At 46.8% G+C, this 26,440-nt stretch overlaps 1 long non-coding RNA gene across 3 annotated transcripts in view; it reads right to left on the reverse strand.

Annotated features, from left to right (window-relative positions):
• The window catches only part of LOC128087937 (uncharacterized), a 42,936-nt gene extending 17,199 nt beyond the window's left edge, over positions 1 to 25,737 (reverse strand). Inside the window, exons 1-3 of one of the 3 annotated variants that reach the window (XR_008210081.1) lie at positions 25,617 to 25,737; positions 19,871 to 19,995; positions 12,725 to 12,864 (exon numbers count right to left, since the gene is read on the reverse strand). This is a non-coding gene — a long non-coding RNA (uncharacterized LOC128087937). Of the gene's footprint in view, positions 1 to 12,724; positions 12,865 to 19,870; positions 19,996 to 20,276; positions 20,624 to 25,616 lie in introns of those variants that run through there. The other 2 variants (XR_008210080.1, XR_008210082.1) reach the window with 2 other exon arrangements.
• Positions 25,738 to 26,440: the final 703 nt, after the last annotated feature.

Genomic DNA, 26,440 nt, shown 5'->3' on the forward strand with positions numbered 1-26,440 from the left:
TAAAGCTTGATGCCAGCTTCACATCCCACATGTGTTCCTCCTGTCTCCCCAACAAAGGCACCTGTGCATGAAGGGCAGCCACTGAGTCATGCAGGAGACGGCCAGGTGTGGGCAATTAAAGGACTAACCAAGCTGTATGTGCAGAAGCCCTGAAAGTGCTTGGTGCCTTTGCTACCCATCACTGCTTTTGTTGCTGTATCCCACTATTTCAGTGTGCTGTCCTGTCCATCTAAACAGCAAAATCCACAGGGCAGGAAATGACAGCCTGCACTATGGCCAAGCCAACAGAAATAAATGGCGTTAAAGTGGAAAGCCTAATTTAAGAGGAAAGCACGGTGGAGAGGTTACACTTATTTCCAGTCCAAGCATCCCAAACCCAGGGAAACCAGAGTTAAAGTTATGCCTAAAATAAATTCAAACTTGTAGAAGTGTGGCAGTGCGGAACCAAGAAGTACAAACAGGCTGAATTCTGCCCTGCAGTGACACATAACCATATGACTGTGATTAAAATGTTTTAGTACTTGTGCTCCTACACTAGATTACCCTGATAAATACAGCGTTTTTTCATATTCCTTTCTCTCGTCCCTGCTCTTGCAAACCTCTGCCCCAGATAGTGACAGCAGCACTGATTTTCCTGCCTGCCAGGAATGGCAATCTGCAATGGGAGCCTGGGGCTCACAGCTCAGAGATTACATCCCTGCTGCCACTGAGCCCTGCGCTGTGGGAGGGGAGCTGAGCCCTGCATCAAGGCTGCTGAGGAAAAGGGAAGGCTTTCCCTCACACCTTGTGTACCACTGTATTCTACACCCACATTGTTATTTTACAAGCCCATTAAAACCTGGGTTTTAAAGTGCCGAGAAAATAAAAGGGAGACAAAGAAAAATCATCTGGATAAACAATTATGGCTTTTTGTCAAGGACTTGGGAGATAATCGAGTCCAGATCTGTTCCATGCTCATATTTACATGCAAAATTGTACTTACTGAGCTAGAAAAAATGTCTGATCAGTATCAGGAGCCAGCTGTGCCAGCAGCTGGGTACATGCAAGCTAAAAGGGGCTTCCCGTGCTAGCAGAGGGCATCACCTGCCCCCCAATACCTGCAATGGCCACGTAAAGGCTGCTTCTGCCCCAGCTGCCCTCCAGTTTGATCTGAAATGCCTCTGCAGAAGTCCTATTTAATAGGAGCGTGGGTGGCCTGAATCGTCCCCATGTGTTTGAATATTGGGCATGAAGTTACAGCCATTCCCTTGTTTGCACTTTGGCTGCTGGGCAGCAGGAATACCCTTGGCATTACTCAGAAGGAGATATATTAATAAGCTGGCAGATATTTCATCATTTACAGTTTATCATTCTATAGTTTGCATAAATACACACATGCACACCCCATCTCTGCTTATTCCTCTGTTGACTTCCTGCAGGTTATTTTAATTGGCTTTTCTCTATCATTTTACCAAGTTTTCTGCTGAGTAGAGGAGCAGGTCTTGTCATCAGCAGGCCTTTTGTATGTTACGTGAATCCCAGTGACAGCATTGGTAGTATTATTTCTTTGCAACCTGTATGCCTAATGGATGCTAATTGTGAATAATTTTTGTTAAAGAAAGCATTAGAGCTTTTACCAGGATAACGCTCTAGAGTGGACTCAATGGGAGCCAGTTTGGATGTCATTTTTTGGTGTGTGAATAAAGCAGTTTTTCATCAGAGAAAAATGCTTTATTTGCTGACACTGAAGTTTCTTGTGGGAATGCATCACTTTTTTAATTAAATTTTCATCTGGAAGTTTTTTTCAGGTCAAAAAAGGAATTTCTGGTCAAAACCATAGCGGGAAAGAACACACAGGAAGCCAGGCTGTGATCTGAGCCCAGCAGATCCTCTCATATCCCAGCGATGGAGCCAGCAGCTGCCCTGCCACACAGCCACCCACACCCTGGGCACCAGGAGCATCCCCAAGCAGGAGAGGATCCTCTGCTGCAACGTGATCTAGGAGAAGATGCCTGGTCCCACCCACCTTCCCCTCCATATTGGCAAACTGCTTTTAGGTAAAGCATCACCTCCATACACCCGTCCACGTGGCACAGCTCAGCCAGGATGCGGGATGTGGGACATGGCTGTGACCTGCTCCTTGGTTCACCCTAGCAAGGGTAAGTCACAAGCGTTGCAGCTCCTTCACTGCAGCTGAAGGAGAACTGAACATTGTCAGTAAGGATCAAAATCAGGCCTGGAGCATGTGTTTGTGTGTGTGTGTGTGTGTGGTTTCACAACACCACCCTCTCCACCCCAGCAGCCACACCAGTTTCCTCAAAGAAAAGCAGAACAGTGGAGCACAGACCCAGTGCTCTGCCGTGATGTATTAGAGCCTTGTTTTTCCCACTGCTTGAAGAACTGACCCAGCCCCCTCAAATGTTCCCAGCATATTTGGATTGTGAGTCAGAGACCACAATGGAGATACTTGCCTGGCTTGACAAAGTTTAAGCATCTACTGCCAAGTAGTAATCGCTGATTTTTGCTCTGTCACTCATAAGCCCTGCTCCTGCTGCCCTCCCCATGCAAACATACAGCCTCATTGAGAAAGCAAGGGCTGCCTCTCAGGTGCTTATCTGCAGCATCTGCAGGTCCTCACACTGCCTTTTGTGCAGAGCAGGATGGGAACCTGCAGGTACCCACAGTTAAAGCAAGGAAGAGTGAACGGAGAACAGCAGCAATACTGAAAAGAGAGGAAAGCAGGAAGGGCCTCACCTTGGCAGTCAGGGTCTAACATTCCAAATAAAAAAAATCAAGACAGATTGCTTGCTCTTTGCAAGCAGTTCGCTTAGCAAAACATCCTAATGCTGAAGAGTTAATCTGTGAGGGACCATACACACTCCATTTGATCACCACAAGCAGCACTGCAGTAACCCCTGGCAAAAGGGAGCAGCCAGGAGCAGGAAACATTAACTGTGTCATTCGCCATAGATGAAGCCACCTGCTGCCATAAGATAGCATCCAAAGAAGCAAAATATTTTTGCTGCTCTTTGCCCTGCAGATGCAAGAGGGCTGCAGCTGTGAGTAAGCCTTTCCTCCCAGCCATGCTGGGCTGCGGCGCTGCCACTCATCAAGAAGGCATGCAAGGTCGCTCTGCCTTCCAGCACATTAACCCAGCACTACCCAAAAACTTCATCTTCCCCAGTGTTTTTTCCTCATTGCCGTTTTTCCTTGCAGCACCAGCAGAAATGCTGCCATCCAGGGGCAGAGCTGAGAGCAAACACAATGTGGGGCTGGGCAGATAGGCTCGAGTACGTGCCCTATCCAGAGCCAAGTCTTTCCAGTATCTAGAGGGGTGCTATAAGAAAGAAGGGGACAGACTTTCAGCAGGATCTGTTCCGATAAGACAGGGGGAAATTGTTTCCAACGAAAACCAGGGAGATTTAGATTAGATATAATGAAGACGTTTTTTTACAGTGTGGGTGGTGAGGCACTGGCACAGGTAGCCCAGAGAGGCGATGAAAACTCCATCCCTGGAGACATTCAAGTCAGACTGGTCAGGGCTCTGAGCAGCCTGATCTCATGATAGAAGACCCTGTTTGTTGCAGGGAGGTTGGACTAAATGACATTTAAGGGTCCTTTCCAACTCAAATGATTCTGTTCCATGAATCTGTGATAAGTCTTCTACTTCTTTTTTTTTTTTTTTAATTAGCTTTTTTCTCTTCTCTTTCTCTGTCACTGAAAGCCAAGATTCCCCAGCTATCTATCTCAGTACTCTGTCAGGGAGGCACGAGGCCTTCCAGGAAATCCCCGTGCATCACCCTGTGAGGCTCCAGCTGGCAGCACCGTGCTGCTCCTTGGCACCCAGCTATGGGGCTGTGCTGGGAGAACTGGGGGCCGAGAAAACACTCAAACACAACCAAACCCTCCAGCACTGCAAAGAGCTGTGTGTGTGTGTATGCTTGCTTCCTTGTTTGATTTTCCTTTTCTTTCCACCACAGCTAGAATTAGTGTTTCTACAGTGGTGCTATGCTCTTACTTGCACCAAGAAACTGTGCCCACTATCTCTTTCATTGTCAGGCCCAACACAGCGAGCAGAGGCTGCCTGTGTTTTCAGGCTACAAGATGGGAGAGACATGGGAGCTTCTGGGTTATGAGATGCTTGAGAAGGATGGAGGTGACTTCAGCTGTTCCTTGTCTTGCTTCACAGGAGCGCTGCTTTCACCTCTGCAACACCTGCTGTAGGGAGCATGGGAGGGGGGGGGGGGGGCAGACATTGGAGCAGCAAGAAGAAAAACTTCAAGCAAGATTTTCTCATTTCTTTAACAGTTATCCTTGGGGGGGAAGAAAAAAAAAGAAAAAAAAAAGAAATGGTAATGTGGGGGATGAACAGGTCCAAGTAGACTTCATGTAATAAATGCAAACACTGCACTTTGACATCTCTCAGCTTTTCAGGAGGGGAGGTGTTTGAAGTCATAGCTGAAGCCACAGACAGAGACCCAGGAACTTTATGATTTCCATTCCAGCTGCTCCTCAAACTTGAGGTTCCAGGGCTGTGGTGTCCTGATGACAAATCTGAGCCTTGTTAAAATGAAGATAAAATGTTAATGATTCGTCTTAACCTCCCACACCCCAAGCATGTGCTGCCCTGAGCTGTGCACACACGCTTGCCTCTCCCATTGTAGTCCTGTGATACCCAGACTTGCACTCCACCCCACAGGCTACCCTGTAATACAGGAGAACATCCTGGAGGAGCACAAGAGAAAGCAAAAGAAACTAAGCTGAACTCTGTAATGCGCAACAAGAGGCCAGATCCTAAGCCCTTCTAACTCAGGGGGTTTCCAAAGCCTCTGCTGGGCTTTGTCTGAAAGCAGTAAAAACACTGTTAACTACCGTGGCAGCAGGAATGGATCTTGCAGTCCTGGCTGAGGGGTCAGAGTCTGGGCTGAGTGCTGAATAAGCCCACAAAGGGGACTTTGCCAGGACGGCTACATTGGGAAAGCCACGGAACCCTGCTCACTGACCTGATTACTGTGCAATCTGGTTTCATCCATGAGCAACAAAATGTGGCCAAGAAAAACTGCACCAGCTAGTGCTATTATCAACACCACTCTGAGTGCTGTAGTACAGCAGGAGGAAGGGATGCCACCCAAATGGACCTGAACAATCTGGAAAGGCAGGCTCATGTTAACCTAATGAGATTCAAGAAGGCCAAGTGCAAGGTGTTGCACTTGGGTAGGGGCAATCCCATAACTGTGTACAGACTGGGAAAATAACACCTTGAGAGCAGTCCTGCTAAGGTTTTGGGGGTCCTAGTGGATGGAAAGCTGGACATGAGCCAGTAGTATGCTTGTAGCCCAGAAGGGCTGCATCAAAAGAGGAGTGGCCAGCAGAGAGAGGGAGGGGATTGCCCTCTGTCCTCATGAGGCCACATCTGGAGTCGTGTGTCCAAACCTGGGGCCCTTAGTACAAGAAAGACACAGAGCTGTTGAAACAGGTCCGGAGGAGGACCACAAAGATGATCAGAGAGCTGGAGCATCTCACCTATGAAGATATACTGAGCAAGCTGATCTTGTTCAGCCTGGAGAAGAGAAGGCTCTGAGGAGACCACTGCAGACTTAATGGGAGCTTATAAGAAGGAAGGGGAGAGACTTTTTACATGGTCTGATAGAGAAAGAACAAGGGGGATGGCTTTAAACTAAAAGAGAGGAAATTTAGGTGAGATGTTAGGAAGAAATTCTTTACTCCAATGGTGGTGAGGCGCTGCTGCCCAGAGAAGCTGTGGGTACCCCATTCCTGGAGGCACTCAATGCCAGGTTGGATGGGGCCCTGGGCAGTCTGATCCACTGGGAGGCAGCCCTGCCCAAAGCAGATGGTTGGAACTGGATGGGCTTTAAGGTTCCGGCCAACCCAAGCTATTCTATGATTCTGTGATCAGAGGCGGGCAGAAACAGGAGGCAAACAGGTGTACCATAACAGTCGAGCAAGAGGCCTTGGAAGCTCCTTGCATCACAGCTCAAACAAGACTTAAGCCAACCAACTTAGAAGGAGAGCCACCTTTGCAAAGAGGTCTTCTACAGCCATCTGCATGAGACCACCCTCATCTGAGCTGAAGGGAAAACCCATCTGCGCAGCCACAGTGAAAGACCAGGCCAGCTCCTGTCAGGGGATGCGGTGCATTTTTAGAGCACACTATTCTGGGCAACGAGATTTGGAAAGAGTGTCTGGTGTTGGAGTCAGCCTCACAGTGCTGGCTCTGAAAACATGCATTTCTTGAAAAAAATGTTTTAAAGAAATTTGGATTGTAGTCTGAATGCCAGCAGCTTTCTTTTCTCCCCCCTCAGAGACAATGCAAACAAGACCAAGCAATGCAAGAAGCATCAAGTGGCCCTGGAAGAGCTTCAGCACAACGCTTGGGCTTGTTCCTTGAGCCAGAGAGATTCACCCAGACTGTTCTTGGTGCTGTTTGCAGAAGCAGTGGCTGCAAAGTTCTTTCCCGGGTGCCATCAGCAGAGCAGAGAGATGGGCAGCTGCTCCTTAGCCAACCAAGTGGCTCCTGTTATAAAATCTGGAAGAGATGGAAGCTGAAACCAGAGAAACTGCAAACAAGGGCTAGCAGCCTCCGGCAACAGAGCAGGAAAATCTGCTGACCAAGAGAAATGCTGGCACTTGGGAGAGCTTTTCAGTGTTGGGTGCTCAGGAAACAGGTGAGCACGGGCTCAGTGTGCAATGAACCACTAGCTCCTTGTGTCTGATATGCAGAAGTGAGGACATTGGGGGCCTGAAGCAGCAGACACACCTCTCTCCTGCCCTGCAAGCAACAGAAGTCCCCCCTCCAAAAAACCACTGCCAGCACATCCATCCCCCAGTCATCTGCAGCAGCAATACGCCCTGACAGATGGGCTTGGCAGAGCAGCCTCCCCACCAAAGCAAGTTTTGTATCAGGGGCTAAAGATCAAACTCCATCTCTCTGAACACACCTTTGTTAGTTTTGGCTGCACCTTTTCAGGTGTCACCTGCCTCCCCAGGCAAACACTTTCCTGTCCTGTTCTCTGCTGGCCTGCTGCACTCTTCTGAGAGACAGTTCTGCCCTGTGGGCATCTCTGCACCCACCACATCCACAGCAAGCAGCCAGAGAAGAGGGTCCTCAGAGCACAGCAACCTCAGCAAGGGTAGAGCAGGAGGAAAGGGAAGGAGCTGGAACCAGCTCTGCTGTCAGGCTGAGGCTGGAACCAGGATGGAAAGCTGGCAGCATGGACATCCTGCCACCCCAACAAACAATGCATTCATATACAGAGCCACAGAGCTGCAGAGCTACAGTGCAAACGATACACCAGTCGCTCATCTGGAGAACAGGTTTCTCTAGCCTGGATTAAATGATTACATTGCTGCAGCATGTGCTGCTTGCTGCTTTGGGAGATAAAGGAAGCAAAGCAAAAAAGAAAGGCCTGACCCCAAAACCCAGCTCCAAACTCCTTTGCACTCTAAAAACTAAGGCCCACATCGAGCAGCGTGTGCGGAGCAGGTGCCATTTGAAGAGAAGCGTTGCAGTGCCGTTGCTCTAATTGCCAACGCAGGGGAAAAAGTTTGAATTACAGGAGGCATCTAGTTTGACTCAAGTTACTGCCTCCAGATGTGCAGCAGGCTGAGCCTGTTCCCGAGCCTTCTGCTCCCTGTTCCCACAACACACACAGAGCTGAAGGGTGAATGCACTTGAAGTCCAAAAGCACACATGCAGTACTGACAAGCTCCACAGAGCACTGCATCTGCATCCACAGAACCCCTGCTGAGTGACTCCAAGGATGTGACTGCAGTCATCTCCATTCCCAGCTGTGAGCACAAGTGTGGCTGTAGATATTGGAAAGGAAAGGAGCATACAGGAGAAAGTGCAAAACAACACTCTGCCACTCCCCATGCACTTAGAATAAGGGAGATTTCCTCTCTAGCAAAAAGTTCCTTGGCTGCCTTTGGCAGCCCTGTCAGTTTCCTCACATCAGTCTTTGGCAATGAAGAAAGGCTCACACCTGCTTAAAGCTCAAACTACACCCACGGCCCCTGGCAGCACTTCCACAGCCTGCACAGGCAAATAGAAGATGCCCAAGGAACCAGCATAGCAGCTTTGCGGCCCCTAGGACGCAAATGGGCCGAACTCCAGCACCAGGAGCTGGCAGCATCCTTCCTGCCCCACACTCAGGAGAGGACGCAGCTGCAGCATGGGCAGTGTGGAAGCATCCACCTCCCTCTCCCCCACCACATTTTGCAATGTGTATAGTAGATACTGCTTTTGCATGTGTCTATTTTTGGGGGATGGGCAAATCCACACAGAGGCCCATAGCTTGTATACAGGAACAGCCCAAAGGAAGATTTTAGGCCAAGCAGCTGCAGGCTGACAGACTTCTCAGATATCAAAAGTAAGGTCTTATCAATGAGAAGTGTCACGGTGGCTTAAGCAACACCAAGATTTGTCCCCACATACAGTGGCCACGAACACAACATGTCCAGTTGGGCTGGCTCCCACTTGGACATTTATGCTTGCAAGTGATGAGCAATTTTTTTAAAAATATAGCCACCAGATACACACCAAGGTATACTTAAATCCACAGCACATGACCAAAGAGGTGGATTCAAGCTCAAGTGACTCAGTCTCCCAGTTACAGAAACAAAATTAGCAACCACTCATAGAAGCCTTAAGTCTGAAATGGGGCTAGATGGCACTGTAAGTTAGTGAATGCTCAAGCCCTTCACCTCAGGAGGTTTCACTTTGGTATATAATCAGTGGAAAGCCAGGAAAGCTGGTACTCCTGGGGTGTTTTCCAGAGCTGGACTAGCAATGTGTGCTGACAGACTAATCCAGCACATTTCCTAGGTGCCTAGTTGGGGGCTGTGTCCAATAGTTTAGTCATTCTCTGGAATTTACTTATTTTATTTTTTGAGCAAATACTTCTTGGCTCACAAGCATTTAAACATGTAATATTTATTATAAAACATATGTTTTTCCCCAGTTCTGAGCCTACAGTTTCCCTGCTTTAATTTATCCCATTTCTCCTGTTTAACCCCTGCCCCCACCCCCGTTGTTCCCATGCTGGATGCCTCTACCTCTCCCAGGAGAACAATGATGAAATGACATTCGCCTCACAGGCTTCCTGGCACATCACCCCTTCTCACTGGGATCAGCTCTACGAGGCAGAGAGCCCTCTGGCCTCAAGCCTCAGAATCACTTAAGGATGCACTGCTGAAACAGAGCAAGGCGCAGCCACAGAGGTGCTGGCTGCAGCTGTCTTCAGGTTGGGGCACTCAGATCCCTGCAGCCTCCAGCCTCCACATGAGCCGCTTACGAGACACGAATGAGCAAGGAGCTGCTGCAATTGGAAGGCCAGACCTTCCGCAATCCCCTTGTGCTCCCTCCTCAAGCGAGCACGCTGCGGCTGATGGCAGCCTGCCATGGCAGGGAAAGGCAGCCACGTGCTTGGGGAGGGAGAGGGGGACGTGCCGTCCTGCTCAGCCTCCCGGGCCGGGAGGGGAACGGCTACCTCCTTAGTAGAGACCACATTGCCAGCATCTCCTCCTCCGATGAGTATCTCTCTCCCGTCATTTAACGAGGGGACCATCCCTCTGAAAAAACTTTTCCCAGCAGTGAATCTCATCGGCTTCCTGACAGGCTGGGTCATTCATGTCTGTGAGTCCGCCTTCCCTGTTCCTCAAGTAACAGATTAGTCACGTACATTTGCAATGGCAGCGAATCTGCCAAGTTGCTGGGGAGCAGGAGGAGGAGAGCAGCAGCATGGTGAGCACAGGCAGGGGAAGAGAAAGAAGATAACCAATTTTTCTTCCTCTTCTCCCATGCCCCTTCGGTTCTGAACAGTGTTTGCGTGCAGAAGCTGCAACACAGCTGCATCCCATGCTGAAGGTGAAAAGCAGGCATGGTGGAGCTGGGAGGCCTGGGCATCCCTACCCCTGCTCTGTTGCCTGCTGGCTGCAGGCCACAAGAACAAATAGCTCTTCTGAGCTGGGACCAGAAGCATACCTACATATGGGTGGTATCTGGCAATGGGGAAAGGAGTTCACTCGAGCTCCCATCTTACAAAGTGACTGACAAATGCCAGAGCCCATGAGGGCTGACAAAGCTTGGGCCACACAGCGTCCTACTTAGAGGCTGATCCCTGCGAGAGGAACACAGGCATGCAAAAGGGCCCCAAAAACCCAGCTCCTGATTAATACACAGCTGATGGGAATCAGCTACTTCCTTCTTCCAGCATCTTGCTGGAAAGGTCACCCTGGCTGTCAGAGCAGTAGTGCATGCATGGAGCCTGTGAGCAGGTCAGCCTGCACCTCGGTGCTGAGTGCTGCCTACACAGATGTCAAGCTGCCCCTGCCCACACTGCCAGACAGAAACATCCCAGAAGGTAATAAAGAGGGAGAATCAAAGCAAAAGAGCACCAGAGCAACAGGGGAAAAAAAATAAAGGGAAGGGATAAAATAGGGGGAAAAAAATAGGGGGAGGCAGATGGGCAGGTTTTTGAGATGAGCGTTTGCTGCTGCAGAAACAGATAAGGAAAAGTGCAGGCGATCCTTGACCTGCTAATAAACAACTCATAATACTCTGAAATACACATTGGTTCTGCCAGCCTCTCCAGCACAAAACCACTTGCTGCGTGTCAGCACCACAGGACTCACTTCAGCTATTCCATGCAAAGAGAAAAAGTATTGCAGGCCAAGTCCCAGCACACCCTATGCCATCCTTGTTATCACAAAAGTGATGCTCCCTCCCTGCATCCCCCACTATATGGTGCAGTGCTGAAGAAGGAGATTATTACTATCTCACAGTAACAGTGTACTGAGCAATTTATGCTAAAACACATGTGGCACTACAGTCTGGTTTTAATGCTAACTGGGGAGGTCCTGACCCAAACAACCACCCTTTCTAGTGAAGCGATGTATTTTGGGAGGATTTTTTTTTGGTTAGCAGTTTCCAGAAATGCACTAGAATACTGTTTTGCTTAGGTTTTTGCCTCAACATATATTTTTTGTCTGTTTACTTTTCAATCTCAGAGTAAAAATGCAGAGCAGTAACCAGCGCAGCACATATTTAACATGCAACACGTGTTTACCCTTCCAACTCACCCATGTCTTGTTCCTGTTCTGGGTATTTATTTTTGTCCTCCTGCGAGGGCTCAGATGTTCAGGAAAGATGCCATTTTTAGAATCACTGGACCTCCGGCACTGGAGGTACAAAAACAAGCAGTGTGCTGAGGCACAGGGTGCCAGCAACTTTCCTAGGTGGGTGGTTATCTCGCTAAGCCAGGAGCACACAGCGCAGAGCCAGCACAGGGGATGAGAGTACGTCTCTGTGGGATTTTTGTGCTCCACAGAGGTGCTTTCCTTACACAAAATCATAGAATCATAGAGTCACTAAGGTTGGAAAAGACCTCTAAGATCACCTGATTCAACCGCCAAATCATCCCCACCATGCCCACTAACCGTGTCCCCCAGTGCCACATCCACACAGCTCTTGGACACCGCCAGGGACAACGACTCCACCTCCTCCCTGGGCAGCCTGTGCCACTGCCTCCCCACTCTTTCTGGGATGGGTTACTGGAGGGAACTCCTCTTCCCCCAGCTGCACGCTTACCGTCTCCCTTGCTGCATTGCACTGAGAAGGAGTTGTGTGCCACAAACTGAACAAAGCCAAGCGAAAAAGACAGTGCAGCCTCTGCTCTGGCCTTTGCTTGTTTCACATGCCCATGAGCAATGAAAACACAGCACTAAAAAATAAACCACACTTTTTCAAAAAGCCCCCAGGAGGCTATATGCAATGGTATCTTTTTTTTTTTTCTGCTTCTTTCGGATTCTTTTTTTTCTGTCGGAGTTGACATCTTTTCCTCTTGCTGAACCAGCATTTCCTGACAGCAAACCATTGTCAGAAATTTTCCATCCAGCTCTCGAGTGGATTTCAACACTCAGCGTTTGCACATATGTATGAGAAGAGGTTAATGTCAATCTCAGAAAATTATCTACAGGATGTGCACAAGGTACCAGCAGCAAGGAGCAACACATTTGTTTGGAGAAATTCAGACACCAGCTGCTTTCTTTGCCTTAAAGTTGGTGTCAGCTCTGCTCTGCTCGATTATAGCTGTAATGGTGATCCTCTCTCATGTGTTTACTGCCCAGCTGACCCGTCATTAGGAAAAAATCCTTCCGTGGTCAACACTGCCTTTCGTGACACAGCAAAGCTTCTTTCAAAAGCCCTGGGACATTCTGATGGTTTTGAAAGAAAACATCTAGGAGAAAAGCTCTGCAACACAGCAACACAGGCTGGCCTCAGAAGTAAGACAAGCGTGGCAGGGCCTGGGTGGGGGGACATGCTAACTAATGCAACAGTGGGCCCTTTAATCACTGACGAGATCACTGCCTGTGTTGCCTGAGGACAATTCTTTATAACAGCTGCCCACCAAATAGCAGCAACAGGACCAGTCTCCGCGTCTGAAGAACTTTAACCAGCAAAATCTCTCCAAAGATAACAACACACTGGGAGCGTTCGCATGCCCAGGCAACGTTTTAAAGGAGTTAAAAAAGAAACACTCCCCACAGTGTCACAGATCTGCCAAGCACGATGCAGCCCAGGGTCATCAGCCTCTGCTTCTGGTGTTGGCATTCTAGGGATGTGGACAAAACCCCAACTCCTGGGGCTTTTAAGGGACCAGGAAGGGAAGCAGTCAGTTCCCATTCATATTTCTGCAGCCAAAGCTGCCTTCACATGCATACTTACAGGGAGGGGGTCACAGCATCCCAGGAGATCACCTTTACTAAAGGGGAGGGATGATTCATCGCCCTGCTGAAGTACCATGAGCAGCCTCAGCTGCAGAGGCCGGACCTGTTTGGCAGCAGCCAGCCGGCATCAGCTGCCTCCTGGGGGAGAAAAGAAAAAAAAAAAAGCTTTGAAATGAGAGAGTGAGCAGTGGAATGGAGGGGAAAAATGACTGGAGGACTGGAAGGGGTGGGCTTGCAGCCTTTGGTTGGGTGACAGGCTAATTCCCTCCTGCTCCCTGCCCTGACTCCATCTAATTACCTTGTTTCCTCTGAGCTGATTGGAAAGCAGCCTTGTGTCTGGAAAAGGCCGTAAGCATCTTATGTGCATCTGTTCCCCCTAATCCCCAGCAACCAGTGCCTGTGTGCCGGGAGAGGCCATGGGGGAACCACACGCAGCTGCTGCCACCGTGCCCCATCCCTGTGCCCCATCCCTGTGCCACATCCTGCTTACTGGGATTGGGGCCTTCCAGGCAACTGCAGTTGTTCCTCTTCTGCCCATTTCACAACCCAGAGGCCTTCTTTCCTCTTTCCCCTTGCAGGAAAACAATAATAATTTTTTTTTTTTAAAAAAAAAAAAGGGTGGCAGGCTGGGGTGGAGAGAGGGATGCATTTTGCTGAGCCCTGCTGCACTTCAGAGCCGTTTAAGCCACTCATTTTCCCCTTGTCCTAATCCTGCATTATCCTTCAGGAATGACGTTCAAGTCCTGAGAGCGAGGGGAGGCGAAAAACTGCTCTCCAGGGCCCTGCCTGGTTTGCCCAGGAATTTGGATTGCACTTCTGACGTACAGCTCTGGGAAGGGGCAGAGGGACAATTATGCAGCCACTTGGTAGCATGCAGGCATATTTTCAGCAGGCTCCTATTAGCGGGAGCTAACTCGATGCGAGGAGAGTGTGGATAAACAGTTCCCTTTGCCAGCAGCAGGATTGTCACATCTGGAGTTTACACAAGTTACGAGGAGTCAGGAGCCTCTATTTTGTTTCACTCGCACTGCATCGTAAAACATGTTAGCACGTTAAGAGCGCTGCAGCACCGACGCACGCAGGGTTGCATGCATCTGAAGGGGATATCTCTGTCTCTGCCCCGCTGTGTCCTCACCCCACCTCCTTCACAAGCCATCTGCATCTCATTCAACTCGCTCAGCTTTGCTCCGACCCCCAGAGCGTTGAGGATTTGGGCCTCCAGTGAGTCCTGGTTGGGGCCCCACTTCAGGCCTCCGTGTGACGGCCTGGGGTCTCCTCATGTGGGATGCCAGCAGGCCCCTGCAGCCAGACAGCCGCCTCTCCGTCTAACCCAGGTGGAGGCCAACTGTTTTAAACCTGTTTCAGAAAGATTGCCTGAACTTCCATGGGGCACTTATTTCCAAGCATCTTCCATGTTTAGCCAGCCGGCTTCCTGCTGCTTTCCTTTGGGATTTCTGCAGCTGCAACCACAAGCGCTCCTCCAGGGAGGCTTCCTCTCTCATCCCTCAGCAAAAGCAGAGGTGGTGATGAATCCTGTGGACTCAGCTGCATCTGCTCGCCATAGGAAGCCCTCATCCTCACCCTAACAAAGATGCTGGGCACCACTCACTCAAGTGGGGAGATACATTCTTACCAGACTGGGTCGATCCCGTCACTCCTCCCCAGCCTCAGCTCCCTTTACTGCTTAAATGCTGACTACAGGCAGTCAAGGACTTCTATGCCAAATTCTGCTTCTGGGAAGGTGGCCAAGTTTCCAGCAAGAAGAAAGCTGAAGTCCAGTGACATTAGCTAAGTTTTAGGTCTTTGGAGCATCACACCTGCATGAAGCCCATAAAGATGAGCAAGCTAAAACTCATCAGTCCAGCTTTCCTAACCCTTTTTTTCCCTCATTTGTGTCAAGTACCAGCTACCCAAGAAATCTGCTATCTCACAACAGCTGGCCTGAAGCGGGACGTGCTTTCCCTGTTGATTTTGGGTTAGACTTCGGCACAAGCTGGCCTCAACTGCCCTTCCTCACCAGCAGCTCTGGTGAGAGTCCCTGAGAGTAGACTCAGGAATGGAAAGCGGGGAAGCCTACACCTTCATGCAGACACAGATGTCCTCAAACCCCATGTTGGAGTCACGGTCATGAACTGTATTCACAACTGGAGATTGTTTGGGCCAATGGATTTTGTTGAAAAGCTAGGCTGGCCTCAGCAAAAGAAAGCAAGCAATAGTAGAAAAGGCGTCTCTTGGCCCATGGCAGGGGTTTTGAAACCTTGTACAGAGGTCAAGACCTGGAGGCTATGGTGTGGGAAGTAGGCTGTGAGCTATTTCCCTACCTCATCCTCCAATCACAGGACAAAGAGCTGCCTCTGGGAAACACATTTCAACTTACAGAAGTCTGCAACGGCTCTCAGCCCCCCTCTTCCATCAAGGAGGAGACACATTGCCCCAAGTCCCAGCAGCACTCACACTCTGCCCAGGGAGGATGGCACGAAGCTGGGAAAGTCTGCTGCCCTCTGCTCCAGCTCTCGTGACTGGCTTAAAAAGTGAAGTGAAAGAGAGCTATGGGAAACTGCATAGTAGCACTTGGCCTTTAATGCTGTCCTCCCAGTTCAGTCTTTATTCATGTGTTTTATCATAAAATTTTGTTTTCTGTTTTCTCACATATGTTAACTGCATGAGAAAGTTGCACTGTTTTAACTTCAGCTTTGTTAGCATGCAGAAGACACTTCAGATCACTTGAAGTAAAATTAAAACCCTTGTGACAAACAAACTAACAAACCAACCAACAAACAAACTCTCTAAAACTTCCATTTTAGATACCTGGTAGGTGGCATAATAACTGGAAGTATCCAGAACCACCAGCAATTTTCTGTTCATTCAGCCTGTAGCACTGTGAAACTGGAGATGTGCTCGGTCATGTTGTTCTGGAGCTGCAAAGACGACTTTGCTCAGGACTTTGGAAAGCCAGGCCATGGATACTGGGTTGTAAGAAATCACTGTCGATTCTGGCTTGACCTTTTCCTCCATTCTTAAAAGAGAGAAAAAGTCTGAAGCTTCAGTTTGAAACTGACATTGGGTAGGGTAGGAAAACAGAAGTAACCAGGGCATGGCTGCATATTCCCTCCAGCTTCCTGAAACCACACTTCTCTGTTACAGATGCTCTTCTGCTAACCTTTCCTTTCTGGAGCTTTTCAATCACAGTTAGGGCCAGAGGTTTGTGCTTACAGTTCTGATGACAATCTCACTCCTTCCTCCTCAATATCCGGCCAGCACCAGGTAGGACAAAACCAGCTGTGCAGCAAACTGGAAGGTCTCCAGCCCCATGAATAGCACAGCCTGGTAAATTCACACTTAGAAAAAAGAAAACAAACAAGCTGTTCCTCAAAAGCCCCACTGACAAGAGCTCTGTCCCCTATTACATCTCTGAATGACCAGAGCTATGGAGGGTAAGTGGGAAGAAAGTTCGGCTTTGATTTCCTCTATTAAGGAGGCTGCACGGGTGAGCATTTATTTACATCAGGACACCTATTACCTGGTATTTCCATGTTGCAAATGGGCAATTCAACAGATGGATCAAGTCAGCAGTGAAGAGCTCAGGTGTATTTTACACTCAGAGCAATCTTGGATCTCAAAACACTTCAAAACAGCTTTCTGTAGAAAACTTCAATCCATCTGAGTGCAGAAAATGGGAAAAGTTGAAAAGAGAGGGTAGGTTTGGCTGGTCACAGTTAGCGAGTAGCCAGCTGACTGTTCCCAGCAACTCTGAAGCTGTGTCTACAGTGCAGAGTTGTGATAACTGAGCCATCTTTGCACAAACTCCTTCAGGAAGAGCAGTCAAGCTACAGCAATACAAACTTGCGTTGGCAGTCCTTCTTCATGGAAGGTAAATCCCTTGCACCCTAATGGCACAGTAAGGAAGTTCATTTCAGGCTACTTTGAGAATCTCTATTTTGCTGCACTTAGAGCCATTAAAATTGGATCCTGTGACAATGTTCTCCAAGCTATGAAAATCAGTGGGGGAAAAACCAAAGACAAACTAGGTATCCAAATACTTTTGAAGATGCAGGTTTTCAGAGCCGGTAAAAAATTTCCTAGCAATTACTTGCAGAGCCTGGGGGAGATATGCATGCACAGCCATCTGCACTTCCCCTAGGAAGTATCTGTAGCAAAAGTGACCACAGCTGAGGAGCACAGCTGTGGTTGATGGTCCTGTGCTTCATATAGAGATTTTCAATTTCTTTGAGACTAAGGCATTATACTATTGACCAAAAGCAGAGCCAAATTTGCATGAACATGACCGGATCCAGATTTTGGCTGTGGTACCAGATACCCCTGTCTGGCTGGGGATGCATGACTTCAGGGCACATGGACTTGCCAGAGATCCACTATCCCCTTTGGGGCTATTGATAGTCAGCCAGGTGACCACTCTTGAAGTTTTCAGCTGAAAGAGTTTGCCCAGGGCTACACAATAAGTGAGTTGGCAGAAGCACAACATGAGCCTCCATTTCCCAATTCCACAGATCTCTTCTTTAGCCACAAATTCTGTGTTAAAAACTTAACTGTTGTAACTTTATAGAACAATTGTGTTGCCACAGTGCTCCAGAAAACACCTGCAAGATCCAATTAACCAATAAATACCACGCCAATAAATAAATAAATGAAAAAAGGGAAAGGGAGGGAAGGGGAGGAAAGGGGGTACTCAAGCCAGAAAGGTAAAGCAATGGCATTATATTTTCAAGTACGAAGACTTTTAACAGTTTATATTTTAATGTAAACCTCTGGTTAAGCTATTAACTGAACTATAATGCAGATGCTTGAGAACTTTAATATTCTGAAACGAGAAAATGTAATTGAGAAATTTCTCAAGCAGATATCAAACTGCTTTACAAATGATGAAGGGTATTTAGAGCATATCACAAACATTACAGACTACCCAACTGAGAAGACACAAACCCTACACATTTCCATTTCTGTCTGAGGTGGTGGAAATGATTCAGTTGATCATTAGCACAGCAGAGGTCTAGGTGTTCATTCTGGCTGCAGCTAATTCTGCTATGACTTATATTCAAACGTTTTTTTTCACACCAGGGTGTGGGGGCTCCCAGGCAGTAAGTGATACAATGAGATAAAAGGGCAATTTGAGGGCTGTTTGACATTTCATCCTTACTTCTTACCTTGCCTTTGCGGGTTTAAAACTTAATCTTTTTACTAATTAAATACACAGGAATATTCTGTTGTCTGCAAAGTGAAAATATAATCAGACTCAGGAGAAAGATTACGTGTTCTCAAGCTGATGCTAACACTTCAGCATTAAGGTACCCAAAATACCAGTAAATGTAACCGATGAGCTTCTGCTAATAACACACTGTCTCAGATCTCTAGGGATTGTCTTACTCCAGAGCTCTTATAGGAACATATACTGAAAGGGGCCTGAAGCAGATATCCTATCATTTATGACCGTACTCATTCCCTTGTGAGAAAAGATGGCCTTTGTACTAAACTGAGAGGATTTCTTCCATTCTCTTTTGGGGGGGGCTGAAGTTAGTACACGTGATCTTCAGAGAACAGGAAGCTGTAAGGAGCCTTTGGGTATTTTCAATGAAAAAATGAAACCAAACCATTTTTAGTTATTCTAGCTCCATTCAGGACAACTTTTCCTCCTTTGAAACATGGAGAAATCTCTTAAATAAATCATACTAGTCAGGGGCCTTTCTGCAGCTCACAAACTGAAGAAGCATGGTGCTGCTTTATACTCACAATGCACATACTTTGGAAGTCATGCTACCACTTGGTGCTATTATTTTGCCATATCACATAAATATCACCCTCCTATTACTTTCCTCTCCTTGGCATTCTTCCCATTGTTTTCAGGTTGCTGGTTTTGGTTTTGTTGATTTTTAACAGAGGTTACCTTCTCAGCTCTCACATGATAATGCCTTTCTTTTCTCCTGTGTGATTTGACCAGCCTAAACAAGAAGACAAATACTGTGGGGAACTGGCCCCTAAATAACAAGTTTGGCTCGTACTTTTCATGAAGGTCTATATTTTTTTAAACTGTAGATCGTCTCTTAAGACAGAATGGAGAAAAGCCTGTTGTAGTGAAACAGGAAAAAAGAAGAAAAATCCCCTCAGGATATTTCCTGTGGTAAAATGGGGTAAGGAATATTTCAGGACAGTTCCAGACAAATTCCAAACCAAATCTTCAGTGAGGTTCAGTGAGCTCTGCAAATTACGTTTCCTCCAAAACCCCAAACCAGGCAACTTGAACTTGATTTTGGAATGAGTACAGATGCTGGCACTTCTATGCCCCTTGGCAGTTGTGAACAGGGTAGGATTTTTTTTTGTTCCAGAACAAAACCAAAAACACAGTGGGCTAGCTACTGAAAATCAGCCTATATCAACTGGTATCAACCCAAGATTTAGACAAGGAAAGGAAAAGATTTTCCTCAGTGCAAGCAACCCTCAAATTTCCCCTCATCATAAAAGGAAAATAATAGCTAGACACCTCAGAGAAAGGCCAAGAAATAACAGGAGATGCAGCCTCAGTGTCAGCAGTACCAATGACATTACTAGCGTTGCCCTCAAGTTAGCACACTGTAATCTTGATGTGAAGAAGCAGTTTTCAACACAGATCAGCTTCACTGCAAGAAACAAACCTCCAGTCAGAAGCGTAGTTACCAAAACGTTATCTCTGTAAACCCAAGAATGCAGACATTTTACTTGTTTGTGGGAGGCACAGACCTCAGTTCACCACTTTCATTCATGTCAAATTACTGGCTGGGCCAAACTCAGAAACTCCTGGGGTAACACTGCTGCTCAGTGTGTGGCTATTTGTGTAGGTTCTAACTCCTTAAGGAACTCCCTTCAACAGGAAACTGAATGACTGTTTTTAAAATAAGTTTACATTGTGGATAAAACATGTTCTCTGCTGTCAGAGGTTGACACGAGCTCAGGTTTAAATATGAAACTCTGAAGTTGAGGGAGGGGTCAAGAACGAAGTATGGATGCCCTTCACAGCCCCAGACGAGGCAGCTTTGGAAAGCACTGGGATGAAACAGGTATTTTAGCTAAAGAGCACTGTCCTCAGATCCCATCTAATGTCAACCAAACTAAAATAAAACCTCTAGCCCTGGTGGAGCCACTCCATGCCACTCACCCTGTGCTGCTTGCAGGAATTTGATGATTGCAGGTACTGACTTGCATCCACCCATGCATCCAGGAGCCTTCATTCACTTTTCCTGAAGTCCTTTCCTTTTGGGAAGGAAAACCCAAAGCGTCTGCCTGACAACATGAAAACACACCACATAGATATCTCAATCAGAGCTGCTGAGGCAGGTTGCTAAACTTAATTACCAGTTCCAAGGGCTGAGGTTTGAATGACAGGTCAATTCATGCAGTGAGTTAGCAAAGATTGCTGATAAATGCTTTCTAATTGGAAGGATGATAAAACACCTATTAGTCACCGAGAATACTGAAGGATGAGTTAGTCCTGGGGATTTCTTACTCCATGAAGATCAAGAAGCGCTAATCTCATCAGCACTCTGCCATCATTTCCTACCCACCTTGTCACTCACATGGTTCAGGAAGGATGGTGATATTGCAGAGTGCTGACAGGTCACTGCTCACTCATTCTATTAAGGAGATGAATGGAAACAGGCAGGAGCAGCATGGCTGAAGTCTATTGTACTCTGGAGGATATCTGACATTTTTGTGAGCTAGAAAAACAACGAAGAATAAAAATAACCTCTCTCATAAAGCACCCTTGGAAAACTGGCTGTATTAACAACGTATCTTATCCTTTGCACAGCATCTTCTAGCCCAAAGAGGACTGTGCAAGCTAATGGGCAATAGGAGGTTTATCTCCCGCTATAGCAGCAGCCTGCTGAATGTGAGCAGCTTGGAACTGGAAGGCTGGACTTTGCACTAGGAAGATCACTACATAGGTATGTGTGCCTTTTTCCACTGACCAGGGCAATAGGACAGTAACTCTGGCAGTAGGACATGGCAAACATGCAGGAAGAGGAACACTCTCGAATTGTCTCAGTAGGAAAGGCCCTGAGCATAGCTCTGACCCAGAAGTCACCTTCTGCAGCATTAAGTGACACAAGTCTTGCTGCTGGGAACGCATGAAAACACCCACGAGCAGGAACCTGCATTGCCTTGTTTCCACGCTGTGTGACCCTGGATGCATTTCTCAGCTCTTTCTGTTTCTCTTTCCCTTCTTGCTCTTTCTGATGGCCTTTTTACACCACGAGAGCTTTGGAGTGAGGTAGACTCTCGCCGTGTATTTGCACGGTGCGTGGTGCACAGTGGGGCAGCCTGGGTACTGCTGTCATGTAAATGATAACTCACAACACTTACGCATGCAATGGATAGCTGACATGCAGCCACGCTAGAACTAAGGTTGGGACACGGCCAAGTGACACAAGCCACAGAGCACATACGAAATGCAGTTTTGCCATGGGTGGAAGGTCAGGCCATTTTCAAGTCCTTGAAGAGCAGACATCACCTTACCTATTAGGATGCTTTATTTTTCCCTTTCTCTCCCACTAACATGTACAGTTTTCCTACGTGGTATTTAACATCTACATCCTGGAGCTCAAGGTTTGCCAGGGGGTTGCAGCACTCCTGAAATTGTGCTTAACACATTTAACTGGTGACAGATTTAGTGGCTCTACATCTACAAAAAATCCTTTATATATAAAAAAAGAGCATTTCCCCTGGAAATGAGTGTTCCAGGCTGAAATGTCTGACCAGACACTGGCATGAGGAGAGAAATAAAATAGTTACATTAATTAAAGTGTGAAGGTGGTCTAATGACAGCATGATTAGCGATGCTTGTACTTATAGACTCAAATAGTATAGAAGCTTGTACAACTGTTAGAACTTTTTCTTTTATTTTCAGACCCCCAAACTCTTCTCAGCTCAGATTGTTCTTGGTCAGATAGCTCTTGTTGTACTCTGTATGATTTGCCTCAGGCTAAAAGCCTCAGGCTATGGACAAACACCCTCTGTGATGGTCAGATGGACGGGTAGATATTGTGACTGAAATGCACAAGGCAAATCAGATCAGCAGCTCTGCCAGTACATCTTAGAGATGTAACTTGCAGAAAAAGGACAGTGATGACCAACTGTGGGCAAAAAAATTCTTCCAGCAGTTGGATCCAGGTGACAGAATAGTGACTACAACATTACATCGGAAACAAGCAGTCTAATTTAGTGCCTTGCCACAGACAAAGGTCATCACATGCTACCTGCTTTACAGTGCACATCTTAGGCCTGTCCTCTGTATACTCTCCACACGTTATAATTATGTACCAAATATAGGTGGATGCTACTATATATACATTTATAATTGATGTGATCTCTAAGGGTATTGTCTCTGCTTTGCAGGTACCTACGCTGTTATAAAACTGCCTTCAGCTGATGAAATATAATAGCTTTCTAACTTGTGAATAAGCCTTGCCCCAATGGAAGCATATAAACAGTCAAGCTCACGCTCTCACTGCAAGATTTTATACAAGATATTTGGAATAGTGCCTCTGTTGAAGTCACCCAGTCCGTACTTGATATGGTCACACAGAATTTTAACAGAGACTCCAGTAGAGGCTGCCCAGACATTCTCACACATGCTCTTGGCGTATCTCTATGAAACAGAAGCTCTTCTTACCTCCACACTCTTATCATCAGTGAGCATCCTTCTGATCAAAGGCTTGTTGTCAGATCCCAGAAAAGGGCTAAAAGCCTTATGGCTTCCTTTGCTCTGCCCTTCTCTGTGTTATGGTGCAGTTTAGGCATTTGAGCCTACAACTATTAATTGGGCTGCATTGTAAATCAGATCAGCAAACCAATCTTTTTCTAATTTTCTTTTTTTTGTTGTTTTAAATGAAGATACCTTTCCTTCTCCAGGGTGTTTTTTTTTTTTGTTGTTTTGTTTTGTTTTTCCTTAAAACACTTTCTCAAGCCAGCTGCAGCTGCAGCCTCCATCTCAACAAACCACAGGTTGAATTAGCATCCATTCAAACGAATTAGAAAGATATCCCAAGTTTTACGTTTCATGCCTACTGCAAAGCTGAGCAGATGTGAAGCATGTTTACAAATGCAGAGACATTTTGGGAGTTGCCCTGTTTGATGTCTGGACTTGTTTTGTACACACTTCCTATATTGCTGCAAGTTCTCAAATGAGGATCCTTCTATGGTGACTTTAGTAAATGAAATAAAATGAGGCCTCCTTCTGTTTGAGCCAAAGGGAACTTGGCCTCAAGCTTTCTTTGCAGTTGCAAGATAGCTCTTCAGCTTATATCTTACTGTGTCATCAGTAATTAGACATGTACAGGAAATCAATCTCAACAGGGATGTGAGACTCAAAACCTGCCAGTAAGCGTTAGATAACAATTCTTTTTAAACACAAGCTCTTCAACTGGATACTCATTAGTGAAATACAGCACCCGAGCCAAACTCCTAGATAGCCTGACGATTATTAATTTTGTGCAAAATAAGCCTAAAGAGTTTCAGTGACCATCAGGGCAGAGACCACCAAGGTAAAACCTGGCCACGACTCCTCCAGGCTGAGAAGTATGAATAGGCAGCATGACAATTGCTGAAATTTAGGCCTGGAAAATTAATGTCAGCTTGTACAGAACTGTTCCTGTTAGCCTGGAGATTCAGGATGTACTTACCCTGTACAAAGCACGAGGGTTGCTTTCAAGTCATTTGTTTACTCTGATTGTTTGCATCAAAAAGCTTTCTCAGGTAGCTACTGTAGCTAAGATTTACCTGAGCAGACAGGAAAACACAGTAAAGCACAGAATTTGCGTTCATAGATGTACTTCCATTTCTCTAGCCTGACACTACAAATATTCACAAGTACACAGGTCAAACGCTGAGTTGCCAGGAGGGAGTGTCAATCCACTGACTGCATGCCTACACACATAACACTAGGTTCAAACACAGATGATGTAAATTGGAGATGCCGTGTTTAAGTCAGCAGAGTTAGGCCTCCTGATGCTGATCTAAAATACCTGTTGTGAGTATACAGGTAGATCATGCCCTCATAAGTCCCAACAGATTATAGAATCATAGACTGGCTTGGGAAGGGACCTGAAAGCCCATCCAGCTCCAACCCCCTGCTGTAGGCAGGGCTGTCACAGGCTGCTCAGGCTGCCCAGCGTCCCATCCAACCTGGCCTCAAACGCCTCCAGGGATGGGGCACCCCCATCTTCTCTGGGCAGCCTGTGCCTCACCACCCTCTGAGTAAAGAGTTTCCTCATAACATCTCACTTGAATTTCCCCTCTTTTAGTTCAAAGCCATTCCCTCTTGTCCTCTCACTATCAGATCACATAAAAAGTCTATCTCCCTCATGTTTATAAGTTCCTTTTACATACTGGAAGCCTGCAGTGAGGTCTCCCAGAAGCCTTCTCTTCTCCAGGCTGAACAAGCCCAACTCTTTCAGCCTGTCTTCATGGGAGAGGTGCTCCAGCCCTTTGATCATCCTTGTGGTCCTCCCTTGGACCTGCTCCAACAGGTTCACATCCTTCTTGTGCTGGGAGCCCCAAACTGGAAGAAGAGCTACAGGTGAGTCCTCATGAGGGCAGGGCAGGGAAGCATCCACTGAATCAGAGATAATTTACAGAAAGCCAAACCTGCTCTTTTTTCCTTCCACCTGCAGCCCATTAATCCACAAAATCTGGAAAATCATGAAGACTCACTGCAGTTTATTATTAGATCTAAAAAGTCTTGCAGATTGCTGGATTACTTTCAGGAGTTATGCTAGGGAGTTTGCTCCAGCAACAGTTCTTGAGCTGTAGTCAGCAAACCAAGACTGAAAAAACAAAAGAGCCCACAAACCAAGTCCCAGAGGACACCCAGCTACTTTCATTGCTTCTGATAGTAAGGTAGCTTACGCCACGCATTCATCTGGGCATGTGTCCGTAGTGATTTTGTAACTGGAAAGGACCTAGTAGATATGTTGAATTGGGGTACTGCCAGTAGCTATTGCTTTCAAGACCTTTACACACTGAGATGAGAAGAATGTGCCCATGAAATAGATACGGGACTGTGTGTGTTTGTGTGTCAGCTTCAGAACCAGAAAGATCTGAATGAGTTAGATCTGTAAACTTAGCTTCCTTTGGGTAAACTCTTCCTTCAGAAACCTACTACTTTTTCAGAAAACACTGCTTATTATTGCAGCTCCCTATTTTATAAACTGTGTCATTCCAACATGCAGTGAGATCAGTATTTACGCTGGCATAAAGGATTCCTGCAATTATGGCATGAATGAGAAATAAAATAGCAAGATCATCCCACAGATACACTAAGAGATCTATAGGTAGGCTTAATAAACTAACATTCATGAGTAACAGCGCATGGCTACTTGGATACATCTTCATCCTTGCTCACAGCAGTTTTCACTTAATGAATTATTTAGGCAAAGCTCTTCTGTAACCCAAAAAGAAACACTGGAAGACGCTCTGAAATTGAATGGACATCACAATGCTCTCCCTCTCTCTTTTCATTTTGCAGCCGTACCCTGTGATTTTGCTCCCACCTCAAAGCTGGAAAGAGACAAGATGCAGGGAGAAGACAACAGCAGCCCCTCCACAGTCACTATGATGGAAAGATGCGGGTGGGATGGAAAGTGGTTCACAGGACATACAGCTCAACACCGGTCCCTCCATGCTGACTGTAGCACCCCCGTGCCACTTCCAAATATTAGCTGTGGTTCACAGGCCCTTTCATCACACTTAATTTCCAGCAACAGTCTGTCCTCATGATTTTAGAGCTATCTGCTAGCTCTGCAGAAAAGGAGGCAGCCAAGAGGCTGGCGAGAGGCAAGTTGCAGCCCTCCTATCCACTTCCAAAGCTCTCTAGGCCAGCAGAATTAGGAGGAAAGAGCTCCTACCCCTCGACCAGCCATGGCAACTGAGATCAGCTGGGAGGCGCCTGCAGTCAGTGCTGCGTTCGACCCCTCCAAGTCCAGCAGCAGGGATTTCTCAGATGAGTGCTCCTGCGCTGCAGCTCGCTCCCCTTGGCAGCTGCTCAGACCTTGAGTCTAATGACCTTCAGGGCACCATGCAAGCCTCATTCGTTTTGTTTAACATTTGATTAACTGTTTCTGGGTTTCTCCTGTAATTTAACCCAAGATTGAGGCCACCATAGCAATCGGGAATGAGAAAAAAATCTTTTTTTTTTTTCTACATTTTTTTTTCTACAAAATACAGCATGACAGCACAATAAATAGAATTTACTCAGCGCAATTGAAAACAAGAAGCAATACTGAAATGCACACAACAAAACAATCCCAAAACTGACAAGCCTAAAAACACTGCTAGGGGTCTGCAAAAAGTTGGCTGGCTCTATTCCAACCCTGGCAAAGAAGCAGCACCAGAGATACAGCAAAGGGCCAGATGAAAACGAACAATTAGTCTTTTTTGTAGAAACACCTGTTACGCTAAGGATGCCATAAATGTTTTCCCATTTCTTTTCTCTCTGAGCAGTTGCTAGAGCTGCTACAGAGCTATTTTGCAATTTCAAGCACAAAAGGAGGTGGTTCATCTGGCAGTCAAGATGTAGCTCTCATTATGAAAGAGTGAAGACTCTTGCATTGGCATGCATACACCAGCTACTCCCTCATGTGATCCTTGGTGCTGCAGTTCACCCATTCTCCATTTTTCTTCCAGGTCAGGACTTTTTCCTGAAGTCCAAACTACTTGCCCAGAGCTTCAG

This window comes from Tympanuchus pallidicinctus, unplaced genomic scaffold (assembly GCF_026119805.1).
Source record: "Tympanuchus pallidicinctus isolate F22 unplaced genomic scaffold, pur_lepc_1.0 scaffold31, whole genome shotgun sequence".
NCBI lineage: Eukaryota > Metazoa > Chordata > Aves > Galliformes > Phasianidae > Tympanuchus > Tympanuchus pallidicinctus.